At 41.6% G+C, this 27543-nt stretch overlaps 1 protein-coding gene and 1 long non-coding RNA gene across 15 annotated transcripts in view; one reads left to right on the top strand and one right to left on the bottom strand.

The window, feature by feature from the left end:
- The window catches only part of RAD51B (RAD51 paralog B), a 411492-nt gene that overhangs the window by 13759 nt on the left and 370190 nt on the right, over nucleotides 1-27543 (bottom strand). The gene's annotated exons all lie outside the window — the stretch shown is intronic.
- LOC135328483 (uncharacterized) overlaps nucleotides 17784-27543 on the top strand; it is a 35704-nt gene continuing 25944 nt past the window's right edge. The window contains exon 1 of the long non-coding RNA XR_010389392.1: nucleotides 17784-18793. This is a non-coding gene — a long non-coding RNA (uncharacterized LOC135328483). The remainder of the gene's footprint in view (nucleotides 18794-27543) is intronic.

Here is a 27543-nt window from a genome sequence, read left to right as displayed (position 1 = left end):
TCTCTATTTCATATGATATGGAAGAGCTGACAGTATTTGCAAGAATAACAGTGAGGCCTAACGCTTGCTACTAATACTTACGATCAGTACAAAGCACTTGAATTTTTCAATGACTGATAGAACTATTATTTCAAAGTTAAGACAAGCAAATTTGAAAGCACTTCTTTGACCTGGCTGTGCATATTTTATTGCAAATCCATCCACTACTTTTCAGTGATACTCAGAGATAACATATGCCAGAAAAGATAACAATGAATACAAGACTGGAAGAAGAAAACCAAAAGCCAGTTTGATGAGAGAATAAAGAAACCATGCTTTTAACTTTGACCTTGGATATCTCCCTGCACTGAGACCAGAGGCATTGCCAATTTTTTGCAATCTGAAGTGCTGAATTTGGGAAGGCCTTGTGTGGGCCCAGCTTTGCTGGAGCTTGAGGTGCAGTGACTTTCCAGGAGGGAAGCGAACGCACTGGTTGTTACAGTAAGTGTAACAGGGTATAAAGTGCAGCAGGGCAGTCTGAGAAGACTGAGAACTGCTGACGCAACTGAGTAACAGGACCCAGCAGCTGCGAAGGAGAGTAGGATGGGAAGTAAAATCTTACAAAGTGAGGGGCAAAGGAAAAGGCCAGGGAAGATCTAAAACTGGGATCAGCTAGCAAATGCTGACAGTCTTTTCTTGTTTGATTTTCTGCAGGGGCGTGATCCAAAGCAGAGTCAAGGCAACATAAAGATTCCTATAAGGATTTTTGAGATACTTTTAATGAAGATTTCCACTCTTTGGTCCTCTGTTTATCTGTGGTCTGCCTTTTCCTTGCATCTTCAGAATATGCTTCTTAATACAATAATAAAACTGTTTTTGATGATAGCTGAGAGTTAAGACAGGTAATTCTCAGAGGTGTGTGAAGAAGAGGTTGGATCTGCTTACAGATGGATTTCATCTTCCTTCTTCATCTACCTCTGTCATGTCTGCTTGATGCTTCTGCTCAAATCCATCAGTACAGATGCTCACTACAGCTCCTGCAGCAAGGATGCAGTGCAGTGGTGCACACAGGACACACAACTTGGAATAGTTTGGGTTTCCTGCTGTGATCAGAGAGGGTTTTGATTTTCGTCCTTTGGTTTTCTTAATTTTTTGCTCAAGCTGCCCAGAGAGCTCTGCTTAATTTAAACAAGAGCTGGCATCTACTCATGTTTATAAGCTCAACAGCTCCATTTTTATTTATTGTCTTAGACTTTTCTGTATGTAATTTATATAGCTTTGTGTAGTACTGCTTGTGTCTTACCTGCCAGTCTTCTAAATGAAAAAACTGGCAGATTGGCCATTTTTGCTGTTGCTTCTCTGTCTCCTATTGAATTGCAGTTGTGAAACTCGTGCATCAAATCCCAACAGTTTTGCTTCCCATCCTATTAAATATTCCATGAACTATTTCATTCTTTCTGATCTAGTAATGAAAGTTGATTTGTATCAGCAAAGCTAAGACCAGAGAAATCAATGCCCTGCTTTTTCCTAAGAGGATGAGGTTTTATGATGGCAGTTGAATACTTAATTTTTTTCACTATACAGGTACCAAAAATACCAAATCCATCTCCCTGCTACTCATTAAGGCCGATGAGTTTGACAATACAGTAAAATTAGGCCTGGGGCCACCATAAGTACATTCAGACCTCTCCAGTTCTTCATGTTCTACTTCCTTTCAGTACCTCATGATTCCTCCTGTTCTCCAAATGCATGAGAAACTTGAAGGTAAAGCTCAAAGTTCAGAGCAATCCCTTAACTCCTGTGATCAAACTCAAGTGCAATTTACTGAAAAATGTTCCCCCAAAATTTTGGCTTCCTTGTCATCAGGAGGGGAATGGAAAGAGGAGAAAACAGTGATTAGTGATTTATTTACAACTTCTTTTAACTAGCTAGTTCTATAGTACTAGTAATTTTCTCTTTCCCAAAAAAGTCCTATTCCCAACAGAAAAGCAGTTGCAAGTATAGCTGAGTTATTTGTGCATTGAGACGGTATTGTTCATGTGGTCTGTCAGCCTATAGGTTCCACAAATAGACTAGGAAACACGAAGAAGGAAAAGCTGAAAAATGATAGTATGAATACTCTGCAGGGAGACTTGGAGAGCAAAGTCACAATGGCTGAAATGAGAATGTCAAAAGTTAATCCCAAGTGTAATACATTGGAGGCCAGATGCATGTTGTGAGAGGCGTTGTTCATGTAAGATTTATGCATTTTGTTTTCCCTCTGTGAACTTTAAGGTAGGCCTTAGCCAGTGAATGCTGCATTCTCCATAAATGCCTAGCACAGCCCATTGTTGTCTTTCCAAGCTGCTTATTCAATAGCAGATTTTTTCCCCTTGTTTTTTAAATGCTTGCTGCAGTTTTAGACTAGGAGTTTTCAACCTAACAATAAAACACCTGCATTTTATTAAGACTTGGGAGTTGAGTTCCACCTCCCTTGATTTTACTGAAGTGTTGTCATTAGTCATGTTAACCCTTTCAGAGTCACTTTTTTCCTAAAAGTTAAGTTATATGCCTGGCACATATAGCCCAACTCTACAGTCCTACACTGTGTTTGGAGGAAAGGAAAACCAGCTCTGGGACAGAGCCAGAGGAATCCATTTCAACTTCATCTGTTAACATAAAATAGCCAGGAGTAGCAGCCCCCACATCTAAGGCTCTCCCTGCTCTTTCCCTTGCCTCTGAGCAAGCTGTGTTCAACCATAAGGTCTCTGTATCTACGCAGATCAGAAGCCTCTCTTCAGCAAGCCTGCCCAGCGCTGATAAGCAAGGGGTGTGCAGCCCCTAAATCGTAACACCAGTATCCATGCTCTCCCCAGCACAACAGTCCTGCATCAACATGATGTCTGGCAACATGGGACATAGAACTGAAATTTTCTTACCAGCCACTCTTGTTTCAGGAGCGGTATTTCTTAGTTGCATCATAGAAACTTCAGTCAATTAAATGAGAAGCTTTAATTTAGCTTCTTAATAAAGCAATTATTTTCCAAGTCCCCCTCACGCACAGCACGGAAGCACTACACTGTAAAAAGCAACAACTGCTAGCTGTTGTACCTGAACTGAACATGATCAGTTGTACCTGAACTGAACATGATCAGTTCACTGGAGACAGGAGAGATTAATATAATATACGCAGCCAGAGACTGAGGATCTGTAAACCCTGAGTTCTGACTCTGTCTTAGTGCTATGTGCTTATGGGCACATAACTTCATTTCTTTATGACTCAGCTTCCCATCTGGGCCATAGAGAGAATAATTCTTTACAGCCAGCAGGTGAATCAAGAGGTCAGAGACTTCTAAGGTTATCCTGGATTAGTCATTATTCTTAGGATTTTAGTGGCACACCTATAAAGGGATAATTGTACTAATCTACATCAGACCTGGGCAGAGAGAACAGACACATTAAAGATTCAGAGATACTCAGATACTATGGTCACAGAGCTACACAAAATCCTAAGATAAACAGGTAGGTAAATAGAGCAATATTAGTTACTATTGAAATAGTGGCCTGAGAATTTGGAGCAAGGTATAATTAATTCTGTAAGTGGTGGTTTATTACACAGTCTGATCTATCAGATACTAGTGTGACTTCCACTTCCATATCCCTATAACACAGGGAGAGGGAAGAGCATCCCATCCTGTGGCACTCCTAAAAGGAAAGTTACAAAGTTTATGTTGCTCTTGTAAAATATTTATTTCCATTCATTCATACATACCAGTATAAACTTTCTAAACTGTGTAGATACCAGTAACGTTTGGAAGTGGCCTTTATAAACTCCCCTCACAGCAAAGCCAGATTTGGGGTCATGAAAACTATAGCTATTGCCTAGAGTCTCAGATGATGTGCAGATCCAGTAGACTAGGACATGCAGCAGTGAAAGTCTTCTGGTGTGAGAGGAGAAGACAGCCCTATACCCTGTGAGTACACACACATATGCCTGCACAGCTTACCTCTCCTGCCACTTAGAAAGAAAAAGGATGAAACATAATTTGGAATGAAATTTTTGATATTTGGGTCATGAATTACAAGAGTCTTATTTGCCATCCAGTGTAAATATGCACAAATGAAAATTTTGAATCACTTTACAAAATATATGTAAACAGCCTTTCAAAGTGTCTCTTAAATCAAATTGGGGTAAATCTCACATTTGTTTTAGTTTATACCCTTTCAGTAGCTTTAGAAAGCCGTGATTTACATTGCTGTGTAAATCACATTTGCTCCTAAGCTGTGGTTTGAAAACATTACACTTCTGTGGTATCACGTGTGTGCAAATTACAGAATTACAGGACATTATCAGTAACTTACATGCAAATGTAAACTTCATTTTTTATGCAGATTTGAAGTTGTGTTATTATATAGCATAAACTACAATCATATACTGTCTACTTACATAGCCATCCAAACAGGATTTTTCCCTTTACAATCATTTTCACATACCCATCTAGCCAGGTATCCCAGTCAGGAATATAAGCTACAAACTGTTATTCACCCTGAAGTACGCTCATGGTCATTCTTGATAGGTGGCCTGGTCACCATACTCATTATTTTGGAATAAATATAATGTGGGGTTTGGTATTATGAAGCGGTATTTTCTTCGCAGCCATCTGGAAAAACAGATTTTTTTTTTCAGCTTTACTTTCTTCATCTATCTGTGGCTTCTCTTTGAAGTTGGTACCAGACCAACTAGAGCCAGTATCTTTTAATCCAAGATCTGGAAGTGGGGAAGTTGTATAGTTACTCAATCATCAAGTGTCTTTCAATACTACAAAGGGGTTTGTTCTCTCTGACTGTTTGCTGTGTTTTTCCTACCTCTGAGTGTCTCATGAGAGAGTGTCAGCAAGTTTTTCCTTCTTCTCTTTCATAATCTTACTCCTATTTTCACCTATTTTTGTATGGGTTCTTTTAAAATCTATTCATAAGAATGTTTGCTTTAAATTACAAGTTCATTTCTTTCCAGTCTTGACTACTTTCCTTTAGACAAATACTTCTACAAAGCTTTCACCAGAAGACCCCAACATTATTTACAATTGGTATTAATGAAACTTGACAAAGCAATTATGCAGAAGCTATCTTTACTTTTCATACAGCCAAAATAAATTACAGATAAGTTAATACATGACTTGGTCAAGGTCACAGAGTGAAAATAGGGCCCAGGAACTTTGACACCCACACTCCTGCTGAAATTGTATGCCCTGAAAACACCAAGACTGTCTCAGATCCACTTTGTAGTACACACATTCCTCTTATATGACTGAAGTGTTTTTAGGCTATGAAAATTAAAGAAAAGGAAAAATAATGTAAATCAATGTCTCTTTCTACATTGTTTTCCTCTCTGAGGCTAAAAGACTTTCTTTTTCTTGTTTTAATTTTTTTCTTACAGTAGATACTGGCAGGCTAAAAGTTGAAATAAAATAGGAAAAAATAACAAGCATATTTTGAGTGATTACTCAACTGGGGTCCTTTGTGACAGGAAATGCAGCTGCATGACTAATAGGCCTGACTTTCTCTTGGCTTCCTTCCCCCTTCAAAGATCTTGTTTACTGCCCCAGCCAATTTTTTTTTTTTTTTTTTTTTTACATTGCTAGAAGCTAGCAATTTTCCAGGAAAAAAAGATCTTTGCAAGAGGCAAAGGCAGTAAATCTTACAAAGATCAAGGGCTGCAGAGCTCTCCCCCATCTACTCCTTTTAGCCTTCCAGGCTCTTGAGTCACGTCATATCTTCCCCTGCTCTGCTCAGAACATGTGTCTAGCAGATCCTTCTGCTTTGCTGAGGGGAGGGAGAGCGTGAATCACATTTACAGCATTTAACCCTGGAATTCATAAAGGAAGGACTAATTCCATTAAGGAAACCAGGGGCCTCCTAAGCCTCTTGCATTTTGTCTTTTTTTACCATTTTTTCCTCACTCGCTCTCTTTTTAACAGCAGTTGTGTGCTCATACTCCATAATGACATTGCTGATGAGTGTGAGCTCTTGAGATTTGACACAGCATAGTGCCATTAAAAGGGGGCCGTGTAGCTTTACAGGTTGTTTGCATTTGGTCTGCTTTGTAAGTCTGCTTTGTTGAGCTTCCTAGGTAACCAAAGCTAGGCCAGGAATCGAACCTCTGCTGAACTTAAAGGGAAGATGAACCAAGCAACCGAGTTTCATGGCAGGCCCCTATCCCTCTATCGCACGTCCCCTCTCAGCGGCAGCGGCAGCCAGGAGCGTGCTTTGACAGTGCATATAAATGAGCTGGGTGTTTTCATTCTTCGCAGGGCATAACGAGGAGATGCATACACTGAAGGACTGCAGCAGGGAGCCCGGAGGAGAGGGGCACAGTGGGCTGCTGAAGGTGTCTGAGGTGTGCAGGTCTTTCAGGCCTACGGGCAAATGTGAAAACTGTTGGCTTGACAGCGGGCACTGTGCATGAGCAGCAGTATGAGCACCACCGGCACCTCAAAGGAAACAGGTAAAACCCTGGGCTAATACTGATGAGTTTATTCCCATAAAGGGTTTAGAAAATTAGTCAGATAGGTAAACAATAGACTCAAAAATACATAACTTGTCCCAGTGTAAGAGAAGCAGGCACCAGTCTCCAGCCTTTTCAGGAGGCCTTTCTCTTTGGAAAGCCAGGGGATCAAGTCATTGAAGGCAGGTTTGAGGACTGCTCCACAATCTACAACCCTGGCAAGGTTCCCCACGCCCTGAAGCAGAGGCTAAATAAGGAGGTGAATAAATTCATTACCATAAACTACACAGAGGAACCATCAGAATGGGTGTACTAAAAAAAGAGATGAAACCTTTGCTTATGAATAGACCTAAAAGAATTGAATACATGTGTACAGAGGGATCATTTTCCACTACCTACAAGAGGAAAAATCTCTGGGGAAGTGGCTGATGCCAAATATTTTCTTATGCTTGATGTGTCAGCAGGGTCTGGCAGAAGCCCTTAAAAAACAGAGCATGCATTTTGTGCAAATTGAGAATCACAATTTCTGGTGATTGGGTTTGCTCCATCAAACCTGAGACACTTCTCCAGAAATACAACAGATGTTTGATGATGTACCCGGTTTTTAGCATTTACACAGATCAGATGATGTTAAGATCAGCAGAAAAAAATAATAGAATAGCACAATAAAAGGCTTCAGAGCAGCCCTGAGCAGAAACAAAGCTGGACTAAACACACAAAAAATGTTAATTTCTCACAACAGAATAGAATGCTGGAGAGAGACATTATCATAGCAAGACATACGGGAAGGTTACAGAAGAGCCGAACTGAGCACAAAAGCAGGAGGCACAAGGATCCCTTGGAATGGGAGCTCCAAAAGATGTGTGTGCAACCTGACTGTGTGACTCGTCAACCTTGGTGCACTACTATAAAGACAGCCAATACACTTCAACTACAAATCCTAACAACTCCAAAAACTTGAAGAGTTTATTAATGAGGATGCAGCCCTGACATATCTTAACAGTACACATGAGAATAAGTTGTCCCCAGAAGAGAACTGGGATCCTTCTCTTGCAGCTATATGGTCAAAACTGGAGGTCAGTACTTTATGTGTAATGAACACTAACAAAAGCTGAGTGTCAGTACATTCAAATAGAGAGCAAGGATTTGGCACTTGTCCATGAATGTAAAAAGTTTCCTGACCTTTTATTTTATTTTATTTTTTTTAATGAGAAGCCTGTATTAGCTAAAACTGACCATAAAGCACTTACTACAATTGCCAAAATGGCCTGGCAAACCCCCCTCTCCTCACAAATATGAAGATTTTTTTTTTCAGTTACGAATTTATGATTTGCAGATTGGGAGGGATTTGGCTGGTTCAGGCTTAATCCCTAGAGCATTTGATGAAAATGCAATGATGCAAAGTCCAGAGCAAGATTTTGTATGTGATGATTTGCTTAAAAATTTTGCTTATGATGGTAAGAAGTGCTGCTGGGGATGAGACCCCACAGAAAGTATATGAGCCTGTCACTAAGAACAGAGTAACTCAATCTCACTATTGACTTCAGACAGAGTATGAATAGAGTACCCAGGCTAGAAAAAATTATGTAACCTCTCTTGATTGTTATTTCTACTCTGCTGAGATAACCTCACAATGAAGTGCTACAACTAAACAAGTGACAAGCTTACTATAGCTATGCTTATTGTACCTGCTGAGCTAAATAAGGCCAGATAGCATAGCAGAAATAAAATTAAGGAGTTTTCAGTAAAATACAGATTCAGCTCTACCATTCTAGTTCCCATTATTCCTAACCAAATGAGCTGGTAGGAAATAACATCAAAATAAATTAGCACTACTGAGACAAAGTGTGGAATTAGGCTGTGATCTAGTTTTAGCTCTGTTATATCAGTGGAAGCCATGAAGGAAGGATATCATGACCAGCATTTTGCTTAACAGAAAAATCAAAATTCTTTTCATTCCTGCAGTCTTTAAAGTCCTGCCATCTTTAAAGGTGTCATCAGAGTCATGGGCGTCTTGAAGAAAAATAAAGAAACACAGAGCCCAGGGAAAACTCAGAACAAAATAAACTGCCGCCCCCCTGACAACTGCAGCACTGATGTTAGAGACGTAAGCAACACCGCAAATGCCTCAAAATTCACTGAACATGGTTGACACGTTGTCGTTGTTCACTATTTGCAATCGTGCAATAACACAACTTCTCTAAATTTTGACTTGGAAAAGTCAGTGATTTTAGGACATCTGGCTTTAACAACTGCCCTTTCCAGTCAGAGAATCTGAATCAGGTGCTGCAAAGCTCTTATTTTATTATGAACAGCCAGATGGAACCAGATGCATAATAAAGCAAATCTTTCACAAGCAGCTTAAGCACTGGAGGCACATATAAGACAATTGCATTTCAGCCCAGAGGTGGCTGCATTTGAGCCACGGGAAAGTAATCCATTTATATACATATTTCTCAAGCGCTTTGGGATGAAAATACCATACAGAATCAGTTTAATATATTCTTGTTACGTGACAAACTCCCATTTTATGTTATTGTTTTCCTAGTTTTGCTACACCAACGGTACTGTAATTTCATATGTCTTCATTCTGATTGTGTTGGAATGCAGCAAGCTGCTACACTCAAAAAAGCCAGCAGAATAAAAAAAACCCATGATGGAAATTGTTCCAGTGCGTGCAGCCTGCCCATGCTCAGAAAATACTGATGTTCCTTTTCTTCCTGTCTAGTTAACAAGGGGCTGCCAGGATTTTGACAACATTAATATGGGTTTGAATTCTGGGTGTACTTTTACTCATTAGGTAGCGTGTCCTAGGCCCTGCCTTCAAGTGCATGCCACTCTCCCTGCATTCTGGCTCCGGGCTGCTTTTATCTCTCACTCCAATGTTCTTCTGCCTCTAGAACATCTCACCTCATCAGCAGAAGCAACTTAACCTACATATCAACACTTTCAAATTCTCCAGTTTGAGAAGCCTTCTGGAACAATTTGGTTATTTGCTCTCCCTTTTTCCTGAACTCTCCAGACAGGTCTAGAACGACTGTGTTACCTAGTAGCTAAACAAGGAGATCAGAAGCACTGGACCACCTTTGGCCCTTGGCAATACTGCCAAAACTAGACATCATATGAGGTCTCAATTAGGCATCTGCTGACTGGGTGAACCAGCTTCACCCCAAATCTAATTCCACTGTGTTGCACAATGGCTGCGTGGCCTCCTCTGCCTTTGTTTCTTCATCTGCAATATGCAGACAGCAGCACTCAGGTGTCCACAGGGGTGTACTGAGAGTTAACTGGCATTTCTGAAGACTTTTGAGATTCTTGGAGGAACAGTGCTGTATGAACAGAAAGTATTTGATATTGTTTCTTCCTTTTTTAGTGACATCCCTCCGCTCTTGGTATTGGGTGCTCACATTCCTAAGTTAAGCTTGCTTGAGGGATTTTATTTTGCTTGAGCTTAAAATCTTTGTTTCCTTCCTCAGAGAGGATGCTGGAATGCACCTTTAAGCATTGCAAATCTCAAACGTTCAGAAACGTTGCACTCAAGGCCCTTGCAAATTGTCTCCATCTGACCTTCTTCATCTTTCTTAATATACTCAAAAAAGGAAGACTAAAACAGTTTAATACATGCACGTTTTGCACACACTGCAGCCTGTGCATTTTGAAGGCCAGACTGAGCATCTGCCACAGTAAATGATTTTGTATAGACTGAAGCTTTGGATTATTAAAAAGAAAAACCCTGCAATTAGATGGCCATGTGATTGCAGTTCTAAAAGAAAAAACAGAACTTCTGAGTTCTTGAGAGTGAGACATAGTCCCAGATCTGACTACAGATCCCTGCCCCAGGAACTGAGCTCTACGTCTCCAAACCTTCTAGGAGCCTACAACAACCTCTTTGTTTCTCCATCTGTAAAACTCAGATTGTAATATTCTCCTATAATACAGGGATTTGAAGAAGTTCAGTTCCAGAAGTTTTTGCAAATGTTAAATCTTAGTTGTTTCAATCTTGTTCCATTACAGAGAAGTCCTTCCATCCTCTGCTGTTAAAAAGCACTCTTTTCTTGCACTTTTATATTACTTAGTCAAATTGTACAGGCCAATTTCGTGAGCTGACCTCCCTTATGGCTTTTCACAGTTACACAGTGGAAGAGGGTTAGGGGTTTAGAGACCAAGTAACAGTTTTGCAAGTAAAAGTGAGGGAATTGCTGACAAAGGCTTTCAGCTCATGTTTTCATATGTAACTCTCCCTGTGTGAGTGTGCACTCGGAGCAGCTCTGTCTGTGATAGCTTCTCTTTCACATTGTGTCTGGGACAGAACAACCCACATTCAAAAAATAACAGCAGCACTTTTAAAGCACATCCACCCAAGTGTTAGGTGCCCAAGCATATTACCTGTCACTCTCGAATTTCTTCCTCTTCAGCAAAGATTCAACTTGGTGATGGCATTGCAAATGAACCAGTGGAAGAAAGACATTATCAATAATGGCAGGTAATGTAAATATCAAACCTAATGATTCCTTGCACTAAGATGGCAACAGTTGGGCCTAGTCCTTGGTTTTCCATAAGGGCCTTTGTACTAGAGAATTTTGTGTGGGGAAATCCCTTGGTGAATGGGGAGCCATGATTCGGGCACTGCATATCAGACAGCATTTGATACCCACAAGGGCTGCAGGCAGCTGAGGAGCCCCTCTGGCTACTGTAGCCAGGAGTGGGGTCTGTAGAGGCCCCAGCACGCCGAAAAAAGCACTTCTGTCCTTCCCTCAGTTATGCTGAAGTCAGACGAGGAATGGGCTTGTCTCCCCCAAAGTCACGCTTGGCCTACTCATTATGGCTGTTCAGAGAGAGAGCAGTTCCCTTCAACACATGTTCACACACAGCTAATGGAGTTGGGACTATTACAGAAATCTGGAGAAAGGGAAAGTATATATTGCCAGGCTGGACAAAACATAGGATGCTGGCAGCCTGAGGTGGGCAGAGCTCTTGCCAGAGGAGCCACTTGCCCCTGCTCTGACTGGAAAGCCACCGGGCAGAAGATTCTTTCTGGACTATTTCTGTTACCATCAGCATGGCAGTGGTTCGCCCGCACGTACTCAAACACCCAAGAGGCCAAGGCTCAGAGTTCCTCAAGGAGGTCAGTTTTATATAGTAAAGCAAACAGTTTAGCTAATCGAGGATTTTTTTTTCCTTTTTTGAGACTCTTGGCACCTAGCCCTGTTACTTGCAATCTTTAATTTGTACTGTGGCTTCCTTTTCCCTGCTGCCTTCTCACTCAGCCCAATTTTCCCACACACTTATTTCCTAATTCTACCTCTTACGGAGGTCTTCATTTATTTCAGACCCAAATTTACCTCAGTCCCACACAACACTGCTGTTACCTCACCATTTATTCCTGTAAGTGACTGTCATCAGAAATGCACAGACTGGACAAGTTTATGAAAAAAAAAACAGAGGTACTATATATGATAATAGAGGTACTTATAAAGTAACTTTATTCATATGCATTTATAGAAATTAACTGTGGATCAACATGGACTTTCACTTTGGTTATATACTTGGCTGAGTCTTGAAAGTGGGTTTTCATTTGCTTTTTTTTAAAGGATCTGTTTATGTCTATGGTAGGAATGGGCTGCAAGCTATATAAGTGCTACTTGCAAGCTGGCCATGAAAAAAACTGCTGTCACACAGCTTCCACAGAAAGAGAGCAGATTCTGAGGAAACAAAGTCACAGTTTGGTGGACTCCTTTCCACCTCCCTGCAGCTAAGAAAAAAACAAAGAAGGAAGGGATAAAGGCACCTTCCCCAGTTAGCACAGCTACATGCTCCACAGCTTTCACCCTGTGTAATTTGGGTAGAGAAGCTGAGGAAGGCAACACGTAAATAAATATCTCAACTAAAACTACAGCAAAATCCCAGTGAAAACACAGAGCAGTCGAATCCTCACTTGTCAGTATGATAGAGGCCAACTTGCTCAAGGGTTAGTAGTGAGAGGCATAGGAACATGGGGTTGGAAGGGACCCCTTGCATCATCAAGTTTGGTCTCATGAAATCACAAGCAGCCATTTAAACAGTCTGTGTCTGAAAACCTGCCCAGAACCTGAAGTATTCCTCCAGTCTCCATGCGCTCTAGAAGCTACAAAACACTACCATCCTGTAACAAACATACAGCATCTATCCACCCGAGCTTATGCATGCATGTCATTTAAGGTAAATAGTTCTCCTCCTTCCCTGTAGTTATAACCAAATCCATTTCTGAAGAACTACTCTGCCTCTGAATGCAGCCCAGGTTGGCAGTGCAGCACTTTTCAAGCCATGAGGCAAGTTGTGAACAGCTAAAGAAGGCTGAAACACATTCCACATATTTTCACTATCGCTCCTCCTCGCAGCCACTTATGCGCAAGCACAAAAGGGTTTTAATGATCTGAACTGAGGCAGGGGCTATGAATGCTGGGAGGCATTGAGCTAGCACATAGCAGACGGCCTCTATGAAGGCAGGCTTTCCACAAGAAGGCAGAGCATAGCCCAGTTTCCAGCGGACAGGTATATGACTGGCAGTCACTGTTCTTTGGCAGTCCCTGCAAAGAAGTCCCTGAGATTGAACAGAGCCACACATTAGAGAGCTTATACTGCCAAGATGTATGCTGGACCTGCTCTGGGAGGCAATCAGTCTGGTACTTGTCATTGATTTCAGAATCCACCACTGAAGAAAACAGCTCTTTATAAGGTGGGAGACGTTTTAAAAGAAAAGTTGGGGCAGACTCAACTGGTATAAAGCTGCATAGCTCTATTAAATACCAGGGGGTGTTGCTGATTTATACCAGCTGAGAAGTTGGCTAATATTCTTTTGGAGCCACTACCTCTCCCATTTGCAATTGCCAGCCGAAACACTGCGAAATGCAAGGAGAAATGAAAAATAGAGCACTTTTATGTGAAAAAGCTTCAATGCAAAACAAATGTCTGCTCACTACACATAAGCTGAAATAATACAGCCATTATTGGACCCATGCTACAATAAAACAAACTGGATGAGTCAACCAGCAGTGCATCTAATCTCCACTGGCTGCCTTTCCGGTCCCCAAGCTCCTCATCTATTTTTATCTCTTCTTTTTTTAATACACTTTTTGGTTTACAAGCAATAAATCTACAGATCTCAGGTCCCCAGTGTGCACTCTTGCCAGCAGGCCATTCGACATTTAGAATTTTACCCAGAATGTTACGGCTGTTAGACCACAGAATATGTAGGGTATGACGCAGATTTGAGCAACAGTTTGGCCTGGAGAGCATGGCAATGGCTGCAGATAGCACGGGGCATGACAAAGTCTTCCAGACTGAAGGAAAGCAGGCAACATCCAGGAGCAGCGTGGCACACTCTTCAGGTAGCCTGACAGTTAGTGTGTAAGTTAGCAGCAATTAGCTCCTGCAGCACAACACTGCCTGACGAAATGTGGCAAGGGCTGCAGCTGCAAGACTACGGGACCTCTGAGGGAACCCAGTGCCATGGCATTTCATTTTGTGGGAGTAGAGCAAAACATGCTCTACTGATAGATGCAAGACAGTGCAGATGCCTATGGAGCTTTGGGATGAGCTTGCCTCGAAACTCAGAGGCATATATGGTTTCTGTCCAGTGCTCCATCCAAGCTTTTTATTTATTATGTTGATAAAGCTCTGCTGCTTCTGAGACCTAAATTAGTAACTCTGCACCGTGGTGTGGTGTAAGCACATCCAGAGGGAATAATGTATGATGTGCACAATGGTCACACAATGAATAGTGCAACAGCTAACACTGAAATGGCATTGACAGTCAGTCTGCTGCTCTGCCTGTACAAAAACAATGCCATCCCCTTTCTTCCTGGGTGAGGAGATTTTTAATTAAGTTAAATGCATCTTGGTTCATCCAAATTAGGATACATGTTACCCATGAGAGGATAATATTTGCAAGCTGAGAAGGAGACAAATGCTGCCATCAGAATCATCGGGTAGGTGACAGGAGCTGTTTTTTTGATGTGAAGTTTTACCGTTGTTCACTGGCTGGGTGCAGTAGCACTCTCTTGAGAAACATGTGGGTGAAATTATGGAATCACAATACTCCTGCTTCATTCTTCTGATGTGATCAAATTAGGATCCTAGCAATGGAGCCAGTACTTTTCTAATTTTCCTCTGTTCTCCTTAATGCTTTGATTATAAGCACATACAACTAGTCACCTCAAGTTCATACATGCTGGGAAACATCTGTTAATTGAATATTAAGATAGCCAGAGTGTTGTAATGGATAGGAACTACTCTGATATGATGCTAGCATGTGGCATTGCCTTTCATTCCAGGAGTACGTGCTGCAGGCAGCAAGGGAGAAGAGTATATGAATTTAATTTTAGACATTCACTTTTTAGGTGCCCCCAAGAGACATACCCATTTCCTATATAAGGTTTGGTCTGTTTGCAATTAAGCTCTCTTCTTTGCATATTTCCGGATAGATTAAAAATAGCAAAATCAGCTTATTCTTCAACTTCTGGAGATAAACAAAGCCACTGCTTCCAGGGGTTTTAAAACACTGATCAGGCTTATAGATCTTGAAGGCAGAATTTGTTCATGAACTTTTTCTGTTGAATGAACAATAATTTCCAAAGATAACAGAAGAGGTAGGAAGACACTTCTAGAACTGGAGGCCTTTTAATGCAACTAACTCTTGTAGCCTTCACTTTTAAATAAAACTAACATTAATAAAAAGCTAAGTTGAATACACTTAAAAAAAAATGGACTAGTTCAAACCCTCTCCTCCACTCTCACAACCAATGGATCAATTCCAAAGGTGAGAGACTTGCTGAGCTCCCATTACAGTTCTCTTATTTTTTTTCTGTTGGGATTACCATCATCAATCCATTTAATCCAAAATATAAAGCTGGTTTTTGTGATGCAGCCATCCATTCTTGAGGAACTTGACAGTAACAACTCATTTATAATGGTGCCTAAATTGCTATCAGATGGGAATGATTCCATTGCATCCCTAGCAGCCTGAGATTGGATGCACAATAGTGATCCACACCTGATCATTTCCCCCATGCCGTTCAGGTCTCTATGCATTTGCAAAAATTACCTAGAACAGGTGCCATTTTCCAGGTGAGTGGCTGACCTCTACATTGTGAATTTAAGCTTCCTGACAATGTTTTTCCTGGTTTTAGTTACCTTTTGCAAACTCCTTAGAAATCTGTGAACCCTGACAGATGCTGGAAAATAGAATGAAAAGCACTGATATAGTGATTTTAATGTAAGCTATTTGCACTCTCTTGTACTGAACACAGAACTAGGATTTAACCAAATCTAACCACAACCTTTAGGACTGCATTGAACTCAGAAGTGGAAATAACTACCACTGGCTCCCTAGGCATTACGGTAATTTTTTTCTGGATTTTAATTTTACCAGTAGGCTGGAATAAAGGTTTGAGCCAGAACTGAGAGCTCTTACTCCTGAAAATTCAATCATAGCATACATGCACCTCACAGGTATAATTTCTAATTTTGGCTGTGTTTGAGATTCCTTATCCAAAAATCAAATAACTTGATCGTCTGATTTTTCCCCTGCAACTGAATTTTGATGCACTTTTGGTGTTTTTTATGTGGAGAATAGACATGGGTAATAAACAGTGAAACAGGCTGTGGTTCCACAATATTTTAATCTGAAATAAACTGTGGCTGTATCAGCTCTGCTTTCTATAGCCCCTTATCACAAGTCCTCAACTCCTTCCTCGTACCAGCACTGGTGCTCATTTGGCCTTGTAATGAACTGGTACAGGAGATGGTGCAAACAAATCTTCTTCTTAGAGTTAATTTTTAGCTGGTTTAGCTCCCTGAACCATGCCATTCCAGGGTCAGAGATGCACTATTGCTTGTGTAGGAGAAACAGCAGGAGCATGGTTGGGCGATAGCAGCCTTGATTTAGATTGGTTGGAATAGTTGTGGGGCTGTGCTCTAAATACGGCTGTCTATGAGGGACTGCTTATTCAGATCATATGGAGAAGACTTACAAAAGGGTACTTCCAGCTCAAATCTTTTAAAGATCCAATTTCCAAAGCAGAACTTCCAGACCACTACTCAGAATGTGTCATTGTGAAATTCATAACATATTTTAGATCCTCAGGTAAGGGACTGATTGATGAAAGATTTGACAGCTTGTCAGAGTAAATTGCATGGAGATTCTGGAAGATTTTTGGGACTGGAAGCAAGCATTAGATATCAGTAGATTCAGGAGACAGCATAAACTGGGTACCAGTTTGATGCAGCACAAGAATTGGAATAACAAGTAAACCGCAAGTTGGGACTATGGTCCATTAATAGCATAGCTGAGAACCCAAGACAAGAAGACCGTGACTTGTTAGGTCCAAGAAAAACTGGTGGAATTACACAGTGAATGCTGCGTAGCCCTGTCCACACACTGCCTGGCTCTTACACAACTTTTAGACACTTGCTTTTGGAGTACTAAATTGCCCCACAAAACAGTAGAAGGATATTGAAACTGATGATTCAGGAAAGAAAGAAGATTACAGCACTACAATATCTATGCAGACAAGTGGGCATATTTAGTGCTGAGCAGTACATTCCTTGGAAAATTTCCTTGGAAATTATTAAAACAGTTAAACAAGATACAAATGAGCGGCCTACACCACCAGGCTGTGCCTTTTTCCTACTCTGTGCAAAGCAGTAGGATGGCTTGGGAAAGACTAGTAGCCCAGTCCATGTCTTCTATGAAGACAGAAGGACTCTTCCAGATCATGCTTGATTCCTAGGGCTGTATAAGGAGCAAACCTTAGTGCCATAATCCTATGGACACAAGCAGCCTTAAAGAAATCAACAGGACTATTCAGCAGAGCTGTCCATAAGAGCCAATGTTGCAAAACTAGCCACTCATTTTGGTAGAGAGAAGCCCAGCAGAGCAACATCCTACTGCTCTTACAATATACACACTACTTCTGAGGACCTAGAAAAGACTCTGCTGTGTTGCACAGACAAAAGTCATGAATAGAACTTAGGAAATAATCAGGACTTTTGTAAAAGCAGGACAAAAGGTGTGAAGGTTTTCTTAAACATTCTTGGAAATAAAAATGTTCTTGATCCTCTTTGGCTCTCAGGGCCCCTTCTGCCACCACGGACTCCAAAGAGTCAAATCTCTGAGCTCTGAAGTGTGCTTTTGCACATTTCCAGAACATTTGTTGAAAAAAATCCCAAACAACAGAACAACCTCCTGTCCATCAAGCAAGATTTCACAACAATTACAGTACCAGGCACAGAGAACTCTGCCTGGCCTACAGCCACGCCACGGGCGGCAAACTTTCTAGCTCTCACAAACTAATTAGGTTCAGGTCAGGTATGTGACTGGGAGAACTCCAAGAAGGGTGGAGGGTGAAGCAGGAAGTGTTGATGATTCAACCACGGATCATCTTGAAAACATTCCTTAAGTTGCTCCTTCAGAAACAAGTTTTGGAAATGAAAGAAAAGTGATCTTAGTTCTGAAACTCTGAAAAGGGACAACTTTCTGGTAAAAAAAAGGAAGGTGGGAAGGACACTTTATCTAGGAGGTAGAGAAACAATTGATTCATTCATCACAAATTTTATGATGACAGTTAATAGTCTCTAGCAGTGGAGTTGGAAAGGTGATAACAAGACAAAATTCCAGTTGCTATTATCAGCTCTGAAGACAATCTTTCCATCTAGTAAAAAACTAGAGCTGCAAGGGAAATCTTTAATCAATGTCTGCATATGTAATCAGAGGAATGTAAAAGACAAATTCCTGTTTTTGTATTAGATACTGCAAACCTTTAGTAGTATACACCTAGGGCTATGCAATGCTGCTGTGTGCCATTCTGTGCTATGAGGGGTGGCTAAACTTTAACCCACCACCCCCAGCCATAAAATCCTCCAACCCTGGAATGAGCTCCTCAGAAAAGCTGCTGCCAAGCTGAAGTAATGGAATGGGAAAGTAGCATACTCTCCATTTCCTGACATATTCAAATCGCAACTTCTTAGGAATTCCCCTAGTCAACACAAGGCATAAGGCTTAAGGCAGAGTAACCAAAGAAAAGACTATGGTCCGTGTTATACAGGTCATCCTTGGTCCTATAGTAGGTCTTTTGGATAATGTTACTCTACAGTCAGTAGATGCAAAAAAAGTCCAAGAGAACAAGCTACTATCTGGATAGTGCTCACCAGCTTTCAGCTCCAGCTTTTAATTTTCTGTGCCTCATCTCTGTTCACTATGTGACATGTAGCTGTAATGACTGCTGGAAGCACCAACCGAAGCAACATGGCAGAGCTGTGACTGAGACAGAGGTGTGAACTTCAGAGGATCAGGTATGTCTCATTCCACTTCTGAGTTTTTAGGATATGTCAGTATAACTGTATAGGATCTCATATTAAGGTTTACGTTGGACAACAGAACAAACTTTTTCACCAGGAGAGTAGTACAGCACTGGAATGGGTTACCCAGTGAGGCTGTGGAGTCTCCATCCTTGGACTTGTCATGACTTGGCTAGACGAAGTCACAGCTGACCTTCTCAAATGCTGGCAGTAGTTCTGCTTTGAGCAGGATGTTGGATGAGAGACCTCCTGAGGTCCCTTCTAACCAACATTTCTATGATGCTACAAGTGACTCATATATATTGTTGATCCCTGACAGACAATGTTTTGGAAGGACCACAGGAAAAAGGGCCATGGATAGTAACATCTACCAAGTCTAGAATGGTTGGAATGGTTTGTATGGGGCAAATAAAGTTACGAGTGGAAGCCTCCCACACCTATGTGTAACATCTCCTCCCAAAGAGAGACAGAATGGCAGAGATATTGTGAAATACCGCTTACAAAGTTGTAATAGCTATGGAACAGTGATGCTGCTCAATTGTCTTATGCAACCAAGGCTTCAGCAAAGGAAAGATATTAGTCTCCTGCAGCGCTCTTGTGACACTGTTCTGTAGCAGCTGTGAGAGCAACAGTGCTACTGTGTGTTACCAGCCTGCTGAGGCACTGCTCAAAGAGGGCACGCTTATGGCTGTGTTACAGGCTGGCACGTACCTTAATTTTTTATTTCCTCGTTTTAAGACAATTATATTCAGCTGCTTCCCACATTAAAGGGACCAGCAGAGCCTGAGTTCTTGCTGCTGTATAGTGAGACAGATCCCAGAGTGGACTGGCTGCAGAGAACATGCTGGAGTCGTGCAAGAACTTAATAGTTCAGCGAGGACATTTATATTCAGGCTGACAGACATAGTAGTCATACAGATAGAACAGGCAAAAACCTTTCCACAGAAATGCCCCTTGCACAGTTCTGCCTCACTTCATTCATCTATTACCCTCTGCTGGTTCATTCCTGGCACACTCATTTCTCCCCAGCATGCAGACCTAGCTTGCACTCTGCTGCAAAATCCTGATCTCTGCCATTCCTTTACTCACCCTCCTATCTCCAATGCTTTCCCCTCTTTCAGCATAGAGCGGTTGGGGGAAATGACAGGATCTAAGACGCACGTACTAGTTAAACATAGGGAGACTAGAAGAGTGCTGGCCTCAGGTGAGAACGCCTCCATTAACAAATGCAAGTAATGGGGAGATGTGAACACATGTGTCTGGACAAATCAAGTTCTCTAAAAACTGCCACTTGTATGGCTCAATCTCACAATGGGCAAATGCAGCACAATCTGATGACCATAGCATATCACCTGAAGCTACCAATGTACTAGAGAGTATCTTTTCCTTCAACCCAGCCCTAGTCACAGTGTTTGTCGGTATAACATGTACTGATATGGACTTCCAAATTACTCCAAATAACATTTCGGCTATTATTTTCTCTTGTTTACCAGCTTGAATAAATACTGAACAGCTAAAAATGCTTTGGTGAGAGTCTGAATCTTAACATGAGACCTTACATAGGCTCAGAAAAATATTCAAAGAATGAGATAATTTTGGGAAATACTGTGATGTTTTCTATGGGAGATATTTCTCAGGAACTTTTTGCTGAAAAAAAAAAATATATATGTGTGTGTATATATATATTTGTACTACTAATGCTTCCTGGGACCTCCATGAAGCACGAATCAATGCTCTAAGCTTCATGCTCTAAGTTGGCAAGAATGTTTGAGGATACCTAGGACAGTAGGTCTTGTGCTCTGCTATACACATTCATTACATTTATCTACAGTACAATATATGCTTGATAGCCATGAGTATATTCATCTCCATTTTCTCCATAGAGAAGCCTAAATATATGTATTGGAACCCTAAACAATGAAACTGTGATGGCAGTTAAATCATAACCACACAAAACAGCAGGATGTACGCTCAAAGGAAGGATTCTTCATGACAATTCAATAAAGAGTAAAAGCTTCTCACACCCTACAAACAGAGATCTTTATCTACTTCCTAATAATACTATAAGGATAAATTGTCTCAAGCATTGCATACATGTGTGCAAGAAAAATTCTCCCAGTACAGCACCTATGCAAGGGAGTAGCTGCAACTATACTCTCAGGCTCTCCTCTTCTGCCTCCTCCAAAATTGTCCGTTCCATGTTAATGCCTGGCTGCCAAGACACATTAATTCCATAGTTGTATCCCTGTCATAAGCCATTAGTTCCACACTGCTACTACACATAATACGTACATTCCACATTCTTTTCCTTAATATGCAAATCTTTCCAACCAGGGCCCCCTTTGTTTCAGTTCCTCTCAACCCACCAGCATATGCAGGGGGGCTCACAGACTGATCCTCTGGGATATATCCAAACATGACCAATATGTTCTTTGTGATTTATCCGTGACAATGCTAGAGATCTTTAGGGTCTCTCCCAAGCCTCATATTGCCTAAGTATAGCCCACATTCTTGACCCCTTTCAGCTGCAGCAAGTGGTTTACACTGGTCCTTACGAGTTGCCTTTCAAGGCTCCTAAACAAAAACTTTGTTTACAGTAAAAACTTTTTCATTGGCCCAAAGCAGTAATCTGAGACAACACAGAGGCTTTGGTGAACAACCTCAGCATTCCCACTGTCTCCTGCTGTCAAAATCTCATTGGGACCTTACTGGACTCATCGTTATGCCGTGCATTCAATCAACAGCAACAGTCAGAAATACTCGCATCAGGAATACACTCTCTTTCTTTTTGCATAATTTTCCAGTCCTAATGATTCCTCCTTTCCTTCTCTCCAAATCATTTTCCTGAACCAACTTCGGTTATCTGGACATTTTATTTTGTCCAAAAACACAGCATGGACAAAAGTGACGTTGTGCCCCAATAAAATTTAGGATGTTTCACTTGCTCCAGCAAGTTCTCTTACGCCACAAGGTTCTGGTACTCGAGATCCATACAGGTGAACAAGGCTGTCTCTGATTCATTCAAGAAACCTGTAGTCAACAGACCCTATGGAGCTGTCAGAGCCCACAGCAAAATTCTTAAGTTTTGGACTCTATTAACAGTACACCTTCAGCATGGGGGTATGAACCTAGATTTTGCCATTTGGAAAGCATAATCTACAATGTATTCCTACCTGCAGTTCCTCCTATTCTCCCAACAGTAGTGGCTGGCACCATCTCTCTTTGACACAAACAAGAGCAGGGAAATGGCTGAAGAACAGCTGAGAACTTGGACTTATCAGCCAGATTTGTCGCTATTCTTAATTTGCACATATGTTATGGTGACGTGTGCATTACATATGCTTCGACCGCATGGCTGAATGCTCATGTTGTAGCAAGCTCCTGATGATTTTACAGCTGGCTCTGCTCCTTGAGCAGTGGGAGCAGCTCTTGTGAATTACTGAAAGGCAGACTACAGCAGAGTGATTTGAGCTGTAATTCTCCCACATGATCTCTCCTCTGTCTCAACTACCTCGCCTCCCCCATGCCCCGACATTCTTTGCTGCTTTGTTTATGCTGTAGAAAACATCTGTGAGGGTATATGGCCAAGGTGAAAGATTTTGGCAACAATTATTTTTCATAGCTCAGCTTAAAGGGAAAATATGAGGACTGCCCCTCCTCCTTCTGAGACAGGGGGAAGGGTGGAGAAGAGAAATTAGATCTGAATGCAGCCAGGTCAAATAGCAGACTGCCTGTCCCACTAGCCCCTTTAAGGGAAAAGGGAGTGGTTTTTTCAGTAGAATGAACCATGTTGCAGAACAGCATAGGTTAAGCGGAGAGAAACTGGATTAATTTTTAAAGGAACCATTTAGATGATTACATCAGGAAAATCTTCTAAAAGTTGGGATGTATTAACTTGAGCATAATATTTCAAGAGAACGTGTAAATAGTGCTGCAGAGGTCATTTAAAACCAGACTGACATAACAATAAAAATGTGTAATACCAAACAACACTACACTCATAGGAGATGGACTCGATTACGCCGTAGGTCTTTTTCAATGTTTAACTTCTATGACACTGTATAGAAACAGGGCCTTATAAGGGGAGAGAGAAAAAAGTTGCCTTATTACTCTTCTTGATTAACGGATTGCCTTTCTCAAGCATTAAAGTACTCTATAGGCCTACAAAGTATAGTCCGTAGGCAGGGAACTGCAGATTTCCCTGGCAAACCGCAGTTTATTACTGAAGCTCTGCAGCAGAGCAGAGTGCCCAGTGCCAGCACCCAGCACTCACAGCTGCTTGTCTCAGAGCAGCTCCAGGAGAAAGGGGAGGAGAGATGAAACTATATCTGCTGCAAAGTGAAGAACTTGGTGGATGACAAGATTTCTTAAAGGATTACATTACTTAAAGGATCTGGAAAGGGACAGGCACCACTTCATTCCTCACTGAATTGCAGCCACCTCTAGGTAAAACAGCAAAACTGTTTACAAAACTCAGGGAAGTTTAGGATAGGAAGTGAGGAACGATACATTCATTGTTTAACAGGGAATCTGAACAAGAAACTCAGGAATCGCTCCAAAGCACTGTACTGTTAAGATAAAATACAAGGCCAGCTTGGAACTAAGTCCCGCTCAGGCCCCAGTCACGCTCACTACATCCCCCTCTTGTCCAGCAGCCATAAAGGCGGTCGGTGTCCCACACAAGGAAGCTCACCGGCCGCCAGATACACCCCACTGCAATGTAGCAACTACATAACTCAGGTTAGAGACAAACAAAGCTATTTTAAAGCTCTGAGCTGAAAGAAGATACTGGCTGAGTACTTGGGATCCATCTAAGGGCTGTGACTAGCAGGTCTGCTGCTAACCAGTGAAAGACGGCAGGGCTGGCAGGGGACACGTGGCAATGCAAGTATCTTCTGCCTGTTTGACCCTTCTTTGCCTCTCTCTGTCTGCCCTCCTCCCAGATCTGGATAGGCTTCAAATTAATTTTACACCCTCAAATACTGCAAGCACAATCAAATAATGAAAAGCTCATCTTGAGCGAAGACAAAAATCAGCTCCCTTCCCCACCTCACAGCTGTCCCCTCCTCCTCACCATGTGTTCCTGAAACCTGGGACTGTTCCAAACACTAAATGCAATGGAAAGTGTATCCTTGGGCCAGCTGTGATCCGATCGCGGAGCATTGGCTGCGGGTGAATCAGAAACCAACTGATAGGCCCGGGAACAATGCGGCCCCTTGTTCGGCTCTGGGAATGGCCATCCTCTTCGCCCCCCTCCGCCTCCCTCAAACCAGCCGTCAAGAGAGCAGGATGCCAGGAGGGCTTATGTAACATGCCCTGCGTGATCCCTTCCCGCCAACCCTGCGCTGAACTACAGCTATGTTCTGTTTTGAATGACACGCTCCTTGTGTTGTGAGAGACCTTAGGTGGGGGTTGCTACAGCCTCTTTGGAAATGGATGAACAGCAAGTGCAGCAAGCCAGGGCCTGATGCCGATATCTATTTACAAGCTGCTGTGGGACAGACATGGCAACGGTACCTGGGACCACTGTTCCTTCTGGGATCCCAAGGGCTGGAAACCTCCCGAGAAGCTCGTTTTCGTCAGCTCAGCAGAGTCCTGGGCGCATCGCACAAATTAGTCCTACAAACCAGATTTTATCTGGCCTCACAGCTTGGCTGATGTTTTATAGACTTTGTACATTCTGACATAAAGTAATCATTGAAATTAATCAATGGCATACAGCCAGAGTCCTCTGCTGCTCCCCAGCAGTCTCCCAGCTAGCTGAGCTGTCCCAATTCCCAGGAGCAGCTACTGCAGGAAGGGGGTGAGTGGTGGAGCGGGGGTCAGTCTTCTCTGAGACAGCGTTCTGTGGGGCAAGAGCGCTGTGCTGAGGGAGAAGGGGCCACGGTCAATACAGATCTTGAGGCGGTTTACAAAAAGATTGCAGAGAAATTTAATCCCAGTGCATTAACCAAGTCTCACAACCAATGGTTGTTTGCATTTGTACTACAGTAGCATGTCAAGACTCTCAGATAGGATCAGAGCCCCACTGTGCTAGGCAGCACAGCCCCATCTCCAAGGAAAATATGTCATGCCAATCAATTCCCACGGCCGTTTTATTTAGACATAATATTTTCCTTGCTTCCTGCCCTAAACAGCTGCCATGTTGCACAACAGCTGCCATGTTGCACCACAGCTGCATTTCAGTAGTGGATAAGGGATTCAAATGCAGTGGTTCTAACAAATTCCAACATAAATACGTATCTTAAATTGGAATTCTTCCAATTAGAAAAATACTGCACTGGTGCAAGGCACTATTAATTGCTGATAAAATCAAAACAACAGATTTGTTCTGTGCCTCTTGCACAATAGTCCAAATCACTTTGCACAGTCCAAATCACTTTGTAAGCTAGGAATATTACATACTCTGCTTGATCATTTCCAAAACAGACACTTGCCTGGTGGCAGACCTTATGAAAACACCAACGTCAGCTCACCAAAGAAACAGAGTAGAATGTTAATTTTCCTGAAAATTAGTGTTGCTTTAGATAATTGTGGCAGGTTTCTAATCACCTTCACACTGAATCCGCAGCTGTGGATGAAACATGGATAGGCTTTTCCACTGTAGGCAGACTTTCACTGTGGAACTTCCAGATTTTGAGTTGAAACATTCCTGAAGAAGGCCCAGATCTTCCAGTGTACTTCAGCTGCATTAGAAGTGGTTAGATCAGACTGCAAAACCTGAGAGCTAAACAATTAAAATGCATAGTGTAGAGATGAAATGTTTCATGAAATATGTAAGTCAACAAGAACCATGTATTGGGCCACTGCAACAAATACAGGGTAGAGCAATCGAGCATAAAAGCCTATAAAACTATAACATGAGTAAGTTCAACTAAAAATCTCCATTCTACGAAGAGAACTATCAATATTTTCTTGCAGCACTGAACTCTGTCAATTTTCTTTGAATAGTTGTATGTGTGTGACTGAGAGAGAGAGAGAGAGAGAGAGAGAATTAGGCTGGAATGCTTTAAGGATGTATGCCAAGCTTTCAGCATCTGGAAAGCAGAAATCAGAACTATATTTAGTGCACAATGACTTGCAATAATTTGCGAGGGGAAAAAAGGAAAGAACAAAAAAGAGAAAGAAAAAAAGAACAAATCTGAAGTTGCCGGTGTGAGGCAATTAAACAAATTATACAGAAAAAAGAACAATGAGGCTGGGAGAAGGATAAATAAAACCCTGGGGTATATGTTATTATAAGAGCTGCTAGAGGGAGAAATGCTGTATAGAGTTAGCAGACATATTTATAAACATGCTACAGATAATGCATACTTCAGTATAAATACTACCTCAGAAGAATGTACAAAGCATTTCTGGCACAGAACAGTTAGGGCACTGACCTCTGCTGTACATGCATTTCCTTTATGTGGCTGAAATGGCCTAAGTATGTTCCTTAGTTAGACATGGGAAACTTTTTCCATAATGTAACTGCATCTGCAAGGGTACTGCATGGTAATATTGTACTCAGCTAAGAATGCTTCACAAATTCTTTGTAAAGTATGCCCAGGTTATTGTGCAGTCTTCTAGGCCTACTTGTAAATAGATTAACCACCTAAGAACAGACTACCTTTTATAGAGATGGTACATTCAAAATTGAAATGGTGTAATATTTTCTAAATTCCTTAATTTCTTATCATTATTATAAAAAGAAGATATTGAACGATCAAGTTCCCCTCCTACCAGTTGCACAGTTTTTGTTCTGTTCATTTGATTTGTACATTTAATCAGCTCTTCAATAACATCCTTATTTCCAGTCAGTTTTCAGATCCAAGAGATGCAGTCTTGGATTCCACATTCTCCACCTCCGACACTTAAAATGTAAATAACAAACAAAAACTATTTTCATTGTAGCTGAGGCCCTGACTTTCAGTCACACTAAAGCTGTCTAAGGGATACCTAAAATGAAAGTAAATGATGTCACTGACAAAACTGTAGAAAGACGATCATGCCCACAAATGCCAAAACATTTTCTGATGTTCAAATTAATCTAACTTTCAGCTTAGAGGCAGCAGTATGCTGCCAAGACATTTACAAAAGTGAGCATAACGTATTACCTCTGCACAGGCATACAGTCAGTAAACAAGGGGAAAGACAGCAGAGATCTGGGGCCTGCAAGTCCAGAGAAGTCTGGTCTTCTCCTCAGGGCCAGCAAAAGAACAGCCTGTTGCCTATGAAGCACAGACCAGAACAGTAGCCAAAAAGAGCAGAAGCAGGGAGTGCTTGTAAGGTTTGGCTGGTTTTGTCTACAGTCTTTACTTTGCTAGTATTTACAAATAATAGACAAAAAGAGGGGGCATTTTTCTGAAATGGGAGGTTGGGAAGAAGGCAAAAACCAGAAGCCATTTTTCATTTGGCTTCAAGATCAGCTAACGTTTCACGGGACTTGTACATTCACTTATTTATAAACTTCAAGTTCTGGCTTTTCTCTTTTTTAAACTACTGTTCTCCTGTGTCTCATGTACAGGTAAAGGGTGCCAGCCTGACAGCATTTGAGATGGACTCTCTCTGGTTCCTCACATATTAGGAAGCTGTATTACTCATACGGCTATGCTTTGCCTTTCAGCCCTGTCACTAAAAGTGAAAAGAGAGATCTTCTACATTAAATGCATAGGCTCTAGGCTGAGTCTGCCAGCTAACATACTAGCATTTGTGATATGCATGTATATGAACTGGAGCAAGACCAAACCAACCCACAGAAGCCA

The sequence above is a fragment of the Dromaius novaehollandiae genome, chromosome 5 (assembly GCF_036370855.1).
Source record: "Dromaius novaehollandiae isolate bDroNov1 chromosome 5, bDroNov1.hap1, whole genome shotgun sequence".
Classification (NCBI taxonomy): domain Eukaryota; kingdom Metazoa; phylum Chordata; class Aves; order Casuariiformes; family Dromaiidae; genus Dromaius; species Dromaius novaehollandiae.
Note: the sequence above shows the minus strand (reverse complement) of the source record. Positions and strands in the feature narration are given on the sequence as shown.